The sequence below is a fragment of the Castor canadensis genome, chromosome 14 (genome assembly GCF_047511655.1).
Source record: "Castor canadensis chromosome 14, mCasCan1.hap1v2, whole genome shotgun sequence".
In the NCBI taxonomy this organism is placed as follows: Eukaryota; Metazoa; Chordata; class Mammalia; order Rodentia; family Castoridae; genus Castor; species Castor canadensis.
The window spans coordinates 1,624,937-1,640,821 of NC_133399.1; the positions used below are offsets into that span (position 1 = coordinate 1,624,937).

The 15,885-nt window shown below is 39.5% G+C and overlaps 1 non-coding gene across 1 annotated transcript; it reads left to right on the forward strand.

The window, feature by feature from the left end:
• Positions 1-15,029: 15,029 nt before the first annotated feature.
• Positions 15,030-15,133, forward strand: LOC141417065 (U6 spliceosomal RNA). Its single transcript, XR_012441692.1, has one exon. It is a non-coding gene; the product is annotated as a U6 spliceosomal RNA (small nuclear RNA).
• The last annotated feature ends 752 nt before the right edge of the window (positions 15,134-15,885 follow it).

Sequence of the window (15,885 nt, forward strand, 5' to 3'; positions counted from 1 at the left end):
CATTTTGATTGTCACAATTGAACATTTATACAGAAAACAAGTCCCTCAATGGCATATCAGTCTGTGAAACCAATATGACTAAAATTAGCTGCCAAATTTTTAAATACTATTACATTCCAACCATTTGTTCTAGAAATTGAACTCTGAATGTACCTACCACGAGCTTCACAAACAAGCATTCCTTTTTCAGTTTTTGGGCAGAGTCTTGCTATGTATCCGAGGCTTTGTTCAAACTCACGCCTATGGCTTGTGTCAGCCTCAGTCTCATGAGTCTCCTATCTCAACCATACTAGTCCTGAAGTAGGAGGCAAGGGACACCAGGTCCAGATATTATCTTTCTCCTTGATTCATCTTAATGTTTTCCTGGTTAACTGTCTTAATAATGCATGCTTCTTTCCTAATTCTCATTTTTACATGTTCTTGTAGTAAAATTTATCCTTTTCATAGCTTTTGTGATTGTGATAATACAGAATATTTTATCCAACAGCAGAGTATACATCCTTCAAGATGTATACATCCTTTGAGTTGTCAAATTAGAAGATTAAAGAAGAATGATGGGTGGGGTGAATTCAACTATGGTATATTGTAAGAACTTTCATAAATGTCACAATATACTCCTGGTACAACAATAATAAAAAAAGAAAAAAGAACAGGATAAAGGGCTGGCAGAGTGGTTCACGTGGTAGAACATGGGCCTATCAAGTGTGAAGCCTTGAATTTGAACCACAGTTACACAATAAAACAAGAAGAGAACAACAAAAATACCATACAAAGAAATATTCAACATCGGGGATAATGAACACAAACAAGATATAATCAAACAAAAATCCTGTTTAATACTAGACAAAATTAAGTGATTTTTGTCATTCCAACTTCTGACAAACCACAGAATAAATAAGCACGTATCCAGGAAAGATCAAGTGATAAATTCATATACCACCAAATTTTCCTAACGAAATCTTATTTCATTGAAGTATCCATAAAAGAAATTTCCCAATTTTGTACAAAAGTTTATAAAACTTGCATCCTAAGGCAGCATTTCATCATTAAATTCTTACAGGCAAGTTGGGATAAAAAATTCCTAACTTCTTAAATAAACTGCAGTTTTACAGAAAAGAAAGATTCTATAAAGGGAACAAAAGGGAAGCCACTCCAAGAAGCAGCCAATTGACTCTACACTACATGAGGAGAAGGTTGTACACATTTTAAAACTTAGAGACCACTGTCTGTGTGCAGGTGCAACCCATGGTGGCTCACTGCCAGGAAGGGAGAGAGAAAACCTAAAAAAAAAAAAAAAACCAGGAAATTTCACTCTGGGGCCTCCACACACACTACTTTCCATCCTTCCACTATGAAAGGGCTCACTACTACACAGGTTCATTGGGAAAGCTGCCAAACTCTCATCCAGAGCCAATTCAGTATTCAGAGCTGTGCTCTTTTCCTGGCATTGCTAAATCCAAATGAATTCACCAACACCAATGGGTATCCCATATTTTAATTCTGAGGACAGTGTGCAATGCAGAGCTGTAGACCCTCAATAAATTTAGCACTGAGTCAGAACTCACTCCTGTCCTGCATGTGCTTGTTCTGTATGGTCACTTTTCCCCATTTTTTTTGTGTGTGGTACTGGGGTTTGAATCCAGAGCCTCACACATGCTAGGTAGGAGCTCTACCATGTGAGCCACTCCACCAGGGCTTCTTTGTGTTCAGTATTTTTGAGATAGGTTCTTGCAAACTATTTCCTCAGGGCTCACTATTTTCCCAGGCCTGGCTTCAAACCATGATCCTCCTGTTCTCTACTTTCAGGAAGACAGGATTGCAGGTGTGAGTCACTTGTGCAGAGCACCATTTCCCATCTTGAAGTTATTGTGGTGATGGCACTGTGCACCATCTCACTAGTACCATACCATCACCACCTAAAAAGGGCCAAGGATAAACAACCAAATGTGTTCCTATTGCTCAGGGCATTCTGAGTTTTCCATACTGTGTAGCATAACCTGGGAGCAAGAGCAAACACAAACTCTGAAATTAATAAACCATTTGTGAGGCAGGCACATCCCAAAGGTATCTTATTTTCCACTGTCCATGACAGGACTTCTCAATTGTCACAAAGCACATTGTGACTCAACCAATGACCTGAATGCAATGGCAAAGAACTAAAAACTTACACATGATTACCCAAATAATCCTGGTGAGCACTGGTGATTAAAGACCACCACCCCACCATCCTTCCTATTCTCATTACACTCAGATGTCCTTCCTTCTAAATCTACAATGAGGTATGAACAAATTTTCAATTTCTAAACTTTCTGCTTCAAAATCAGCAGCTTAATTGATGACAAGAAACAGAACACTTACTGAGCAAACTTCCCTGAATGTTCTCTGCTTCCTCCAGGTCTGGGATCTCTGGCCATGTGCAATAAGAACCAGCAAATGACACCTCCTTTACTGACACTGTAAGGACCAGATGGCGTCAGGGAAAGATCAGCTCCAGGAGCAGATGTTGCCCTTCCATTGGCCCTAGTCTCCGTTCTTCTTCCTCCTCCTTGCTCCACCATATAAAACACAGACCTGCTCTGTTTCACCTTTTAGATCCTGCAGGTCTTACAGTTGGTGCTGTCCCAACACTGTGACCTCTTTCATTATGTTCAAGTCCTACCTCAATCTGCATTTCATTTGTGAAAATACTGTCTAGACAAAAGCCAAGGTCAACAGCAATTATGTCAGAGAGGGCAACAACCTCAAACCCTCAATACCTCCCCAAATCTTTTCTTCATCTTGAACACCAAATGCATATGCAGTGAGTTGGGCAAGGGAGAGTTACCTGTAAATGTGTGCCATAAAAATCCTCGGTTGGGGTCTGACCCTAGATTTGAGACTCAGTTTTTAAACATTTATATTTTAAACATTTATATTACTCAATTAGAGATTGGTGGGAGCAGGGAACGCAAGGACCACAGATCATGCTTCACAGAAAACCATGATTTTCTGCCATCTCCATAGTGTGCAGATGGAGGAGCTCGAATGCAGAGCTTCCTGAGAGGGTTCTGGCCCTGAGACACATCCCAGGGAGGTGGCTGACAGAATAATTTGCTTACACCCATTCACCCAGTCCCAACCCTAGCAAAGAGAAGACCAACTGACAAGCGGCACCAGGAGTGACTTGTTCTGCAGGCTTCAAGTATGTGATGGAGAGGCCCAGTTCCATCACAGCCACTAAGACCAGTGTCACCCCCCAATCCTGCCCGTTCTGGGAATGCAGGTCAGAAATGAACCATTTTCTGCTTCTATGGTGACCAGTGCTTGCACATCACCAGTGGCACAAGTATGGCACAGTGAGAAACTGAGTCACAGAGATGGATCTCAGAAGCACAGGGTGATCTAGAAAATGTGGCACCAGGAAACGCATTTTCTTTGTTAAGCAGTGGGGCCTCTTCCTGTTGGCCTCAGATTGGTCTCTCCCTACATTTCACTCCATGCAGTACTTCTTGAATTCTCATCCAGGACCACATAAGGTAGATGGGATCTTTTTCCTGGCAGAGGGCCAGGACAAATACATGAGTCCAGCAATAGCCCTTAGCAGGCTAATCCTCCTTTCTGGTTCCTACCCAGCCAAGCCTTGGGATTCACGGTAGTTAAGCAGAAATTGCTCCTGAATTTTCAGAGTGGAAATTGCTTCTTCCACTTAGAAATTGGGCCAGCAGTTGGTGGAGGGAATTCCACACTCAGCGTGCAAGGATATACCACCTGATCTCACAGAAAGAGCACTAGGTACACCAGAGCAAACACTCTTCCTATTACACTTACATGAGCCACCCACCCTTCACAACTTCTGACATCTCCCGCATCTTCCCAAAGGCTCATGATTTTGCCTCAACCATGGTTACCTGAGTTAACCAGTGCAAACAAACCACCTCTAAAGCAAGCAGGGTTTTTGAAAGGGGTGGTACTAGAGGTTGAAGTCAAGGCCACACACGTGCTAGGCTGGCTCTCTACCACTTAAGCCACTCAACCAGCTGTCCAATTTCTTTGTACTTTTGTCTTCTCCTCCCTTTGAAAGCAAAGGTCTTCTATGTAATGATTGGGGTTCCTGCATACCTTACTTTGGGTGCAACCCTCTAGTGCAAACATGGACAAAAATCATGACCTCTGTTAAACATGATTTCATTATAAATCAAGAAAGAGACTGAGGAGGGGATTCCAAAATGGCGGCTAGAGGGAGGAAGCAGAAAGCGAGCCTCCTATAGTGAAATCTTGGAGAGATGCTGGAGACACACTTTGCAGGCATAATCACTGAGAAAAGGCATAACTTTGACCCCTCCACACCTCCAGCCGGTGCAGAGAATCTCCACTTCACATTAAACGGAGAAACCACGAGGGCCCCCGGGCCGCCAGTCACCAGTGCACAGACGGCTTGGGAAGACACGGACCAGGTGAGCTTTGCGGTACCGCGGTACTCCCACAGACAAGCCTGGGACAGAGCAGCATAGGCTCCTGGACAGACTGACCTCCACCCGGGGGAAAAAAGAGAAACTGAGTAATAAGCAATAAGAACAATAAAGACACGCTGGGAAAAGGTGGGGTGCCCTGAGCGCTGAAGATTGGGGGAAGGGAATCCTTCCCAGGACTGTAAATAAACTGTAAATAAACAAGCCAGGCAGGCTGGAGAGGCTCTGGTGGGAGCAGGAGCGGGGGTGTTCGCCCAGCAACCAGGAGCGGGAAAGCTGGTGAGAGTGGTGGAGGGAGGAAAACTCCACAGGAGAGGGGGGAAGACCCACCTCCCACATGAGCTGAAAACAAACGTGGTGGCTGGCAGGAGCAGCAGCACCACCCAGTAATCAGGAGCAGGAAAGCTTGTGAAAGTGGCGGTGGGAGGAAAACTTCACAGGAGAGGCGGGAAGACCTACCTCCCACATGAACTGTAAATAAACACGCAGGCCTGACAATGTGGGGGCACTGTCACCTTTCCCAGTGCTTGGAAAGGGGAAAGCCTGTAGCAGATGCTCCCACACAGGAGAACTCTCTGAACAAACAAAGCCTGCAGGGCCAGGTGAGTGCTAAGCTCACCCCAGAGATCTGCATAAATAACACCTCCAGCAACAGCAGGCTGACAGCAGTGGGCAGGCAAGCCACAGCTGTAGATACCATTCACAGACCTGTCTCCAGACTCTTTTTTTTTTCTCTCTACCTTTGATGAGAAAACAACCGAATTACACCTGCATGCCGAAAAACTTGCTGAAACTATATTGCATTTGAACTTGGGACACTAGGTGGATTTTGTGTGTGTGTGTGTGTGTGTGTGTGTAGTTTTGTTCTACTTTAAGCGTCCCCTTTGATGAGACAACTACAGAACAACATATGAGGCACCATCTCCAGGATTGGAGACTGAGATGGACATCCAAATTATTAAGACGGAAACTTCATTGTATTTGAACTTGGAGGGTTTTTGGGTTTTTTTTAAATTTTCTATTTTCCATTTTATTTTAATTCATTTTTAATATATAGATATTTCTTTCATTTACTTATTTTTTATTTTTATTCCTATCTTAATTTTTTTATTTTTGATTTTCAATCCTATCTCTGTCCCTCTAATGTCTGTTCAGCTTACTGTCAATTAGTACACTAAAGCTCCCTGTTTATACCTTTGAAACCTTCTTGTCTGATACCTTGTTCTGCTTTCTCCCTCTTGTTTGTGTATTTGTTTTTCCCTTTTCTTTAACTTCTTGCTTTCTATCTCAGCTCACCCTTCCATTCTAAATATTACCATTGTTATTATTACAAGCTAGAAAATACTTAATTGCACACAGTACAGGGACAGTAACAACACCAAAGACAATGATGGGAAGACAGAAAAAACAGGGAAACCAGTTTCCCCACAGCAAAAAATTCGTACAGGAACCAGAGGGGAATGAAGAAAACAGAAACTCAGATCCAGACTCCAACAAAATGAAGATAAACTATGCCAAAGGACCCAATGAAGCCCACAAGAATAATTTAAAAGAAGACATACTACAGGTACTCAATGAGAATTTTACAGAGATGATACTGGATAGGGTCAACCAAAATGTACAGGAGAGAATCAAGAAATTCCAATACACCAAAAATAGAGAATTTGAAAAAGCAAAAGAAGAAATAAAGGAAACCATAGAAGCACTGTATAAACACCAAAGTGAAACAGAGAACATGATGAATAAACGGATAAATGAACTCAGGACAAAAATAGACAACATTAAAGAGGAAAACAGCGAGGATAAGGAAAACCTCAGAAAAAAGAATGAGAAAGAACTGCAAAACAAAACGGAAGGCCAATCCAGCAGAATAGAACAAACAGAAGACAGAATTCAGAACTTGAAGATGAAATGGTAATTAAAGGAAAAACCAAAGAACTATTAATTAAACAACTCAAGACCTGTGAAAAGAAAATGCAAGAACTCACTGACTCCATCAAAAGACCAAACTTGAGAATCATGGGCATCGAAGAAGGAGAAGAGGTGCAAGCAAAGGGAATGCATAATCTATTCAACAAAATAATAACAGAAAATTTCCCAAATCTAGAGAAAGATATTCCCATACAGATGCAAGAGGCCTCCAGGACACCAAACAGACCAGATCAAAATAGAACTACTCCATGACATATCATCATTAAAACAACAAGTTCAGAAACTAAGGAAAGAATATTGAAGGCTGTAAGAGAGAAAAAACAAGTAACATACAAAGGTAAATGCATCAAAATCACAGCAGACTTCTCAACAGAAACATTCAAAGCAAGAAGAGCGTGGGGTGAGATATTCTGGGCACTGAATGAAAATAACTTCAACCCCAGGATACTCTACCCAGCAAAACTATCATTCAAAATAGATAGAGCAATAAAAGTCTTCCAAGATAAGCAGAAACTAAAACAATATGTGACCACAAAGCCACCACTACAAAACATTCTGCAAGGGATTCTGCACACAGAAAGTGAAACCCAACTTAACCATGAAAAGACAGGCAGCACCAAACCACAGGAAAAGAAAAAGCAAGACAGTAGAGAGTAACATCAACTTAGGTACACACAATCAAACCTTCAAACAACTAAGACAACTAAATGCCAGGAATCACCACATACCTATCAGTACTAACACTTAATGTTAATGGACTTAATTCACCCATCAAAATGCACCGCTTGACAAAATGGATTAAAAAGGAAGATCCAACAATTTGTTGCTTACAGGAGACCCATCTCACCAACAGAATTAAGCATAGGCTTAGGATGAAAGGCTGGAAGAAGATTTACCAAGCCAATGGCCCCCGAAAACAAGCAGGAGTAGCAATACTTATCTCTGACAAAGTAGACTTCAAACCTACATTGGTCAAACGAAATAAAGAAGGACATTCCATACTAATAAAAGGGGAAATAGACCAAAAGGAAATAATAATCAATCTGTATGTACCCAATGTCAATGCACCCAATTTCATCAAACATACCCTGAAAGACCTAAAAGCATATATAACCGCCAACACAGTGGTTGTGGGAGACTTTAACACTCCATTATCATCAACAGATAGGTCATCCAAACAAAAAATCAATAAAGAAATCCAAGATCTAAAATATGTAATAGATCAAATGAACCTAGTTGATGTCTACAGAACATTTCATCCAACTTCTACACAATATACATTCTTCTCAGCAGCCCATGGAACCTTCTCCAAAATAGATCATATCCTAGTGCACAAAGCAAGTCTCAGCAAATATAAGAAAATAGAAATTATACCGTGCATACTATCTGATCACAATGCAGTAAAAGTAGAACTCAACAACAAAAGTAAAGACAAAAAACATGCAAACAGCTGGAAACTAAATAACTCATTACTTAATGAGGAATGGCTCATCGATGAAATAAAAGAGGAAATTAAAAAGTTCCTAGAAGTCAATGAAAATGAAAACACGACCTACTGGAACCTATGGGACACAGCTAAGGCAGTCTTGAGAGGAAAGTTTATAGCCATGAGTGCATATATTAAAAAGACTGAAAGATCCCAAATCCATGACCTAATGATACATCTCAAACTCCTAGAAACACAAGAACAAGCAAATCCCAAAACAAATAGAAGGAGAGAAATAATAAAAATAAGAGCTGAAATTAACAGAATAGAAACCATACAAAAAATTAATGAAACAAAAGTTGGTTCCTTGAAAAAATAAACAAGATCGACAGACCCCTGGCAAACCTGAATGAAATGAGGAGAGAAAAAAAACTCCAATTAGTAGAATCAGGAATGCAAAAGGGCAGATAACAACAACCACCATGGAACTACAGGAATCATCAGAGACTACTTTGAGAACCTATATTCAAATAAATTTGAAAATCTTAAAGAAATGGACAAATTTCTAGATACATATGATCATCCAAAACTGAACCAAGAGGAAATTAATCACCTGAATAGATCTATAACACAAAATGAAATTGAAGCAGCAAACAAGAGTCTCCCCAAAAAGAAAAGTCCAGGACCTGATGGATTCTCTGCTGAATTCTATCAGACCTTTAAAGAAGAACTGATACCAATCCTCCTTAAACTGTTCCACAAAATAGAAAGGGAAGGAAAACTGCCTAACACATTTTATGAAACTAGTATTACACTTATCCCAAAACCAGGCAAATACACCTTCAAAAAGGAGAACTATAGGCCAATCTCCTTAATGAACATTGGTGCAAAAATCCTCAACAAAATAATGGCAAACCGAATTCAGCAACACATCAAAAAGATTATTCACCACGACCAAGTAGGCTTCATCCCAGGGATGCAGGGGTGGTTCAACATACGAAAATCAATAAACGTAATAAACCACATTAATGGAAGCAAAGACAAAAACCACTTGATCATCTCCATAGATGCAGAAAAAGCCTTTGATAAGATCCAACACCATTTCATGATAAAAGCTCTAAGAAAACTAGGAATAGAAGGAAAGTACCTCAACATTTTAAAAGCTGTATATGACAAACCTACAGCCAGCATTATACTTAATGGAGAAAAACTGAAACCATTCCCTCTAAAATCAGGAACCAGACAAGGATGCCCACTATCTCCACTCCTATTCAACACAGTACTGGAATTCCTAGCCAGAGCAATTAGGCAAGAAGAAGGAATAAAAGGAATACAAATAGGTAAAGAAACTGTCAAAATATCCCTATTTGCAGACGACATGATCCTATACCTTAAAGATCCAAAAAACTCTACTCCGAAGCTTCTAGACATCATCAATAGCTATAGCAAGGTAGCAGGATATAAAATCAACATAGAAAAATCATTAGCATTTCTATACACAAATAATGAGCAAACGGAAAAAGAATATATGAAAACAATTCCATTTACAATAGCCTCAAACAAAATCAAATACCTAGGTGTAAACCTAACAAAAGATGTGAAAGACCTCTACAAGGAAAACTATACACTTCTGAAGAAAGAGATTGAGGAAGACTATAGAAAGTGGAGAGATCTCCCATGCTCATGGATTGGTAGAATCAACATAGTAAAAATGTCGATACTCCCCAAAGTAATCTACATGTTTAATGCAATTCCCATCAAAATTCCAATGACATTCATTAAAGAGATTGAAAAATCTACTGTTAAATTTATATGGAAACACAAGAGGCCACGAATAGCCAAGGCAATACTCAGTCAAAAGAGCAATGCTGGAGATATCACAATACCTGACTTCAAACTATATTACAAAGCAGTAACGATAAAAACAGCATGGTACTGGCACAAAAACAGACATGAAGACCAGTGGAACAGAATAGAGGACCCAGATATGGAGCCACACAGCTATAGCCAACTTGTCTTTGACAAAGGAGCTAAAAATATACGATGGAGAAATAGCAGCCTCTTCAACAAAACCTGCTGGGAAAACTGGTTAGCAGTCTGCAAAAAACTGAAACTAGATCCATGTATATCACCCTATACCAAGATTAACTCAAAATGGATCAAGGATCTTAATATCAGACCCCAAACTCTTAAGTTGATACAAGAAAGAGTAGGAAATACTCTGGAGTTAGTAGGTATAGGTAAGAACTTTTTCAATGAAACCCCAGCAGCACAGCAACTAAGATATAGCATAGATAAATGGGACCTCATAAAACTTAATTGCTTCTGTTCATCAAAAGAAATGGTCTCTAAACTGAAGAGAACACCCACAGAGTGGGAGAAAATATTTGCCAGCTACACATCAGACAAAGGACTGATAACCAGAATTTATAGGGAACTTAAAAAACTAAATTCTCCCCAAAACTAATGAACCAATAAAGAAATGGGCAAGTGAACTAAACAGAACTTTCTCAAAAGAAGAATTTCAAATGGCCAAAAAACACATGAAAAAATGCTCATCATTTCTAGCAATAAAGGAAATGCAAATTAAAACCACACTAAGATTCCACCTCACCCCTGTTAGAATAGCCATCATCAGCAACACCACCAACAACAGGTGTTGGCGAGGATGCGGGGAAAAAGGAACCCTCTTACACTGTTGGTGGGAATGTAAACGAGTACAACCACTCTGGAAAAAAATTTGGAGGCTACTTAAAAAGCTGGACATCGATCTACCATTTGATCCAGCAATACCACTCTTGGGGATATACCCAAAAGACTGTGGCACAGGTTACTCCAGAGGCACCTGCACACCCATGTTTATTGCGGCACTATTCACAATAGCCAAGTTATGGAAACAGCCAAGATTCCCCACCACTGACGAATGGATTAAGAAAATGTGGTATCTATACACAATGGAATTTTATGCAGCCATGAAGAAGAACAAAATTTTATCATTTGCTGGTAAATGGATGGAATTGGAGAACATCATTCTGAGTGAGGTTAGCATGGACCAAAAGACCAAAAATTGTATGTTCTCCCTCATATGTGGACATTAAATCAAGGGCAAACACAACAAGGGGTTTGGACTTTGAGCACATGATAAAAGCGAGAGCACACAAGGGAGGGGTGAGGATAGGTAAGACATCTAAAAAATTAGCTAGCATTTGTTGCCCTTAATGCAGAGAAACTAAAGCAGATACCTTAAAGCAACTGAGGCCAATAGGAAAAGGGGACCAGTAACTAGAGAAAAGGTTAGATCAAAAAGAATTAACCTAGAAGGTAACACACACTCACAGGAAATTAATGTGAGTCAATGCCCTGTATAGCTATCCTTATCTCAACCAGCAAAAACCCTTGTTCCTTCCTATTATTGCTTATACTCTCTCTTCAACAAAATTAGAGGTAAGGGCAAAATAGTTTCTGCCGGGTATTGAGGAGGTGGGGGGGGAGGGAGGGAGTAGGGGGGAGAAATGAGCCATGCATTGTATGCATATATGAATAATAAAACAATAAAAATTTTTAAAAAACAATAATTTCCCAATGGAAGAAAAAGAAAGAAGGTGAGAACACCCTCCATCATTTACTTGTGGCTCACCTGATTTCAAGAATTATGCAGCTTCATAGGAACAACTCTCTTATTCAGGGAATACAAGATTTTGTTGAGTTCTATAGATCTACATTATTTAAAGTGCATATTATAGCCTAGAATGTTGAATATTGGGGAGTATTAATTATGTTCATAAAATGTTTTCATCAGTTATTGAGTAATGAATTCTATAAAAATTTTATCCAGTTGGCTGATAGGCATGTTGAGTTATCTATCATTATTTTCTGATTTTTTTTTTTGGTGGGACTGGTCTTTGAATTCAGGACTTCATGTTTGCAAAGCAAATTCTGTATCTCTTAAGCCACAATGCCAGTCTTTTTGCTTATTTTTGGAGATGGGATTTCATGAACTATTTGCCCTTCACCAAGAATATTGACACATAAAAGTAGACGAATCCTTGAGAAAAGAAATGACTAGCTTGGTGGAAGGGCAATTGCCTACCATGAGCAAGCCATAGGTTCCATTTCCAGCACTAGAAAAAAACAACAATCTAAACAAATTGAAACAAAAAAAGAAATGAAATAAATGAATTCAATTTTTCAAATAACACTACAAGAAGAACAGGATACTTTCATTATCCTTATTGGTTTCTTCCTACTGTTGCTTTCCCTACTTCAAACCAGCAAATGGATAACTAAGATCTCTTTCCAACAATGGTTACTTCAACTTCCAACTTAAAAGATCATTATAATACACAATACAGAAGGAAGAACTTGGATCCTGGTGGCTCACACCTGTCATCCTAGCTACTTGGTAGGCTGAGGTCAGGAGGATCATGGTTTGAGGCCACCCTGTGCAAATAGTTATGGAGACCATATCTCCAAATAACTAGAGAAAAATAAATGAGATATGTCTCCAGTGGTAGGGCATCTTCTTTGAAAGGAAAGCCCTGTGTTTAAATCCCAGTCCCACCCCCCCAAAAATGAAAAAAACAGAAAAAAGATCTTTCTCTTTCATATTAATTTACTGGATTATTTTATGTGGCTTACTAAGTTTATTAGGGCTATGATGTCACTCATTTACACCGTATTCCACAACTACTCATCAACATAGATTTGGTCATATAATTTTGAGTAGGAGCAGTGATTACAGAATTTTGAGATGAAATGAAGCCCCTGTTCTACTCTAAGGACCTGAACCTACTAATTCCTGTAGTTATAGAAACCAATACTCTTTGGCTTCATCTATGGCATGATGCATTCAATGAACTGCTATCATCACAGAAGCCAGTGACTCATGGTCTTGATTGTCAGATCAACATAAAATTCCACATCAATCTGTCCTACAGCTGTGTAGATTGTTTATGATTCTAATTCTATAGACTTCCTTGAGTATGCTGTAGCACTAATAAAACCTATACATAGGTTTCAGTTCATACTCTTAATAACTCTCTATCAATATGACACCTAGTGCCCCACCAAACCAAGTATATCATGTAGTATACCCAACCCTTTACCATTAGCAGAAGCCCTTTTTGCCTCACTACTGATAACTGAACTAGTAATATTCCACTCTCACTCCTGTCTTAAATTTAATAAACAATTAAGTAAAAATATATGAGCAGATGCAAGGTGCTGTGTAAGAACGAACATGTCAAGACCATACATAAATACAAACAAAAAGGATTATGCTATGGCATAGTTTTATCTATCTTCCATCTTTTTTTAATTTGGAGGGTTCTGTGAGTCTTCTACCCACCCATACTTGGACTTGAACTCAGGGCCCACAACTTGAGCCACTCCACCAGCCCTTTTTGAGGTGGTTTTTATGGAGATAGGGCCTTGCAAACTATTTGCCCTGGCTGGCTTCAAACTGCAATTTTCATGATCTCCGTGTACTGAGTAGCTAGGATTACAGGCATGAGCCACCGGTGTGTGGCGTTCTGCCTCTCCTTACACATGTATATTCAGTGCTGAGGATCCTACTCTCTTAGTATTTATCAGATGACTTGCCTTGCCATCATACAGCTTTAGAAAAATCCAAAAGAGATAATGAGCACGCGTTAACTTTCTCAACAAGTATCCTGCTTTTATTTATTACTTCACATTTTGATTGTCACAATTGAACATTTATACAGAAAACAAGTCCCTCAATGGCATATCAGTCTGTGAAACCAATATGACTAAAATTAGTTGCCAAATTTTTAAATACTATTACATTCCAACCATTTGTTCTAGAAATTGAACTCTGAATGTTCCTACCACGAGCTTCACAAACAAGCATTCCTTTTTCAGTTTTTGGGCAGTCTTGCTATGTATCCGAGGCTTTCTTCAAACTCACGCCTATGGCTTGTGTCAGCCTCAGTCTCATGAGTCTCCTATCTCAACCATACTAGTCCTGAAGTAGGAGGCAAGGGACACCAGGTCCAGATATTATCTTTCTCCTTGATTCATCTTAATGTTTTCCTGGTTAACTGTCTTAATAATGCATGCTTCTTTCCTAATTCTCATTTTTACATATTCTTGTAGTAAAATTTATCCTTTGCATAGCTTTTGTGATTGTGATAATACAGAATACTTTATCCAACAGCAGAGTATACATCCTTCAAGATAACATGTCATATCCCAACTCAAAACCAAGACCATGTTCCTACCTAAAACAAATGAAACCATATCATCTCAATAATACATCAGACAAAGATCATGTCAGTAAGATTGAAGGAAGGGAATAATATCTGCACAAGTCATTAATAAATGTGAAGATGGTGGACTGCACTAGTGGCACCAGTGAATTATCAGTACCTCTGAGGCATAGAGCCAGAAATGTGGTGAGGTGTTTTCCTTAAAGCTGACAATGATGTGAAGGCCCTGAAGGTTCACTAGTGGACAGCACCCAATACAAAGTAGAAAACTGCAGATCAGGAGAGAGGGAGAAAAAAAGCATAAGCCTGTGAAATGCACAGGGTCAGAGTGCACACTTAAGTAAAAAAACCAAGAATCTTACAAAATATGTAGTGTGGTTTCTTGGAAAATAGACAGAAATATATGAATATCACAATATGTACCTACAGCACACTTGGAGAGAAAGTAAGCCTGAGTGTGTAGAATAGGGATGGGTTGAAATGCATGAGCACAATGGACACTGCTCTCAGCAAAAGGTCTAAACACACATAATCTCTGCATAACAGGCTGGCACTAGGAAAGTTCTCTCTTCTGCTAGGTATTCCCAGGGTGCAGTGATGGGGGGTCATTTTGATAAGCTCCTGGGTCTGGCATTTTAGCACTGAAGGGTCCCTGCATTGTCCTATCCCTGGGAACTTCCAGCAAGGGTCAGTGGCTGATCCAGGGAGTGCGGCCCTGGCATGCTGGTCTCACTTGGGGGAATGGCCTCAAGTGAGATCAAGGTCAGAGCTCCATGTGGTGGGAAATGATGAGATATGAAGGGGACAAAGGAAATTTGTTACCATTTGGGCCATTGGTTGGGAATCACATATTAGACAAATACTCAAATGTTGTATAAAATTAAAGACAAGTGGAAAATTTAAATGTATTTGAATTCACTCATAAACCCTCACAGTTCTAAATCAAAGTAGAAACACCGTATCAATGGTTCTGATTAAACCACTCAGTATGATGTTCGCTTAAGCAGCACATGTACTGCAACTGGAAGGATTCAGAGAAGATTAACATGGTTCTGCACAAGTATGACATGCAAATTCCTGAAGCATTTTATATTAAAAAAAAACAGTACCAAGAAACTCAAACACAACTTACAGAATTATGTCACGTTAATCCATGTACTTTCTTTATTGAGTTGTTATTGTTTGAAGTAGGGTGCTGCCAGTGTCCAACTGTGTACTTAAGCAGTCCACTGCCTCAGGTTTCATTACAGCAGGGTTTACATGTAGGCACCAGAATGATAAACACAAAGCTGATGTTCAGGTGTAAAAATTAGATATACATAGTTTTTATGAATGATAAACAATACATTTTAAGTTTAGTCGTGTTGTCTAGAATATTCTGTACAAATTTACAACTTGCTCATATTTCTTAGACAGCTTTCAAATATATGAAGAATTTTCACTCTATTTTTACTTATTTTTCTAAATATTCTGGGTGTTGTTCACCAAAACAGGGTCTCCCTATATAGCCCTGTCTGCACTGAACTTGCTATATTGATTGATGGTCCTCAAACCTGTCGTCTAACTGTCTTCACTGAAGATGTGAGTAAAACCACACCAACTATAATGACAGGTTTCAATCCATTCTGCATTTCATTTGTGGGACAGACAAACCCTTTTGGGCATCTCTGTGAGACACAGATCATGCTGCACAGAAACCCATGACCTCCTGCCATCTCTGCAGTCTGGAGAGGTACAAGCTCTAATGCAGAGCTCCCAAAAAGTGCTCCGGGCATAGAACACCGCACACATAGGTAGAGGACACAATGCCAAGGTTTCATCCATCCACCGGCCCCAACCCTGGAAAAAA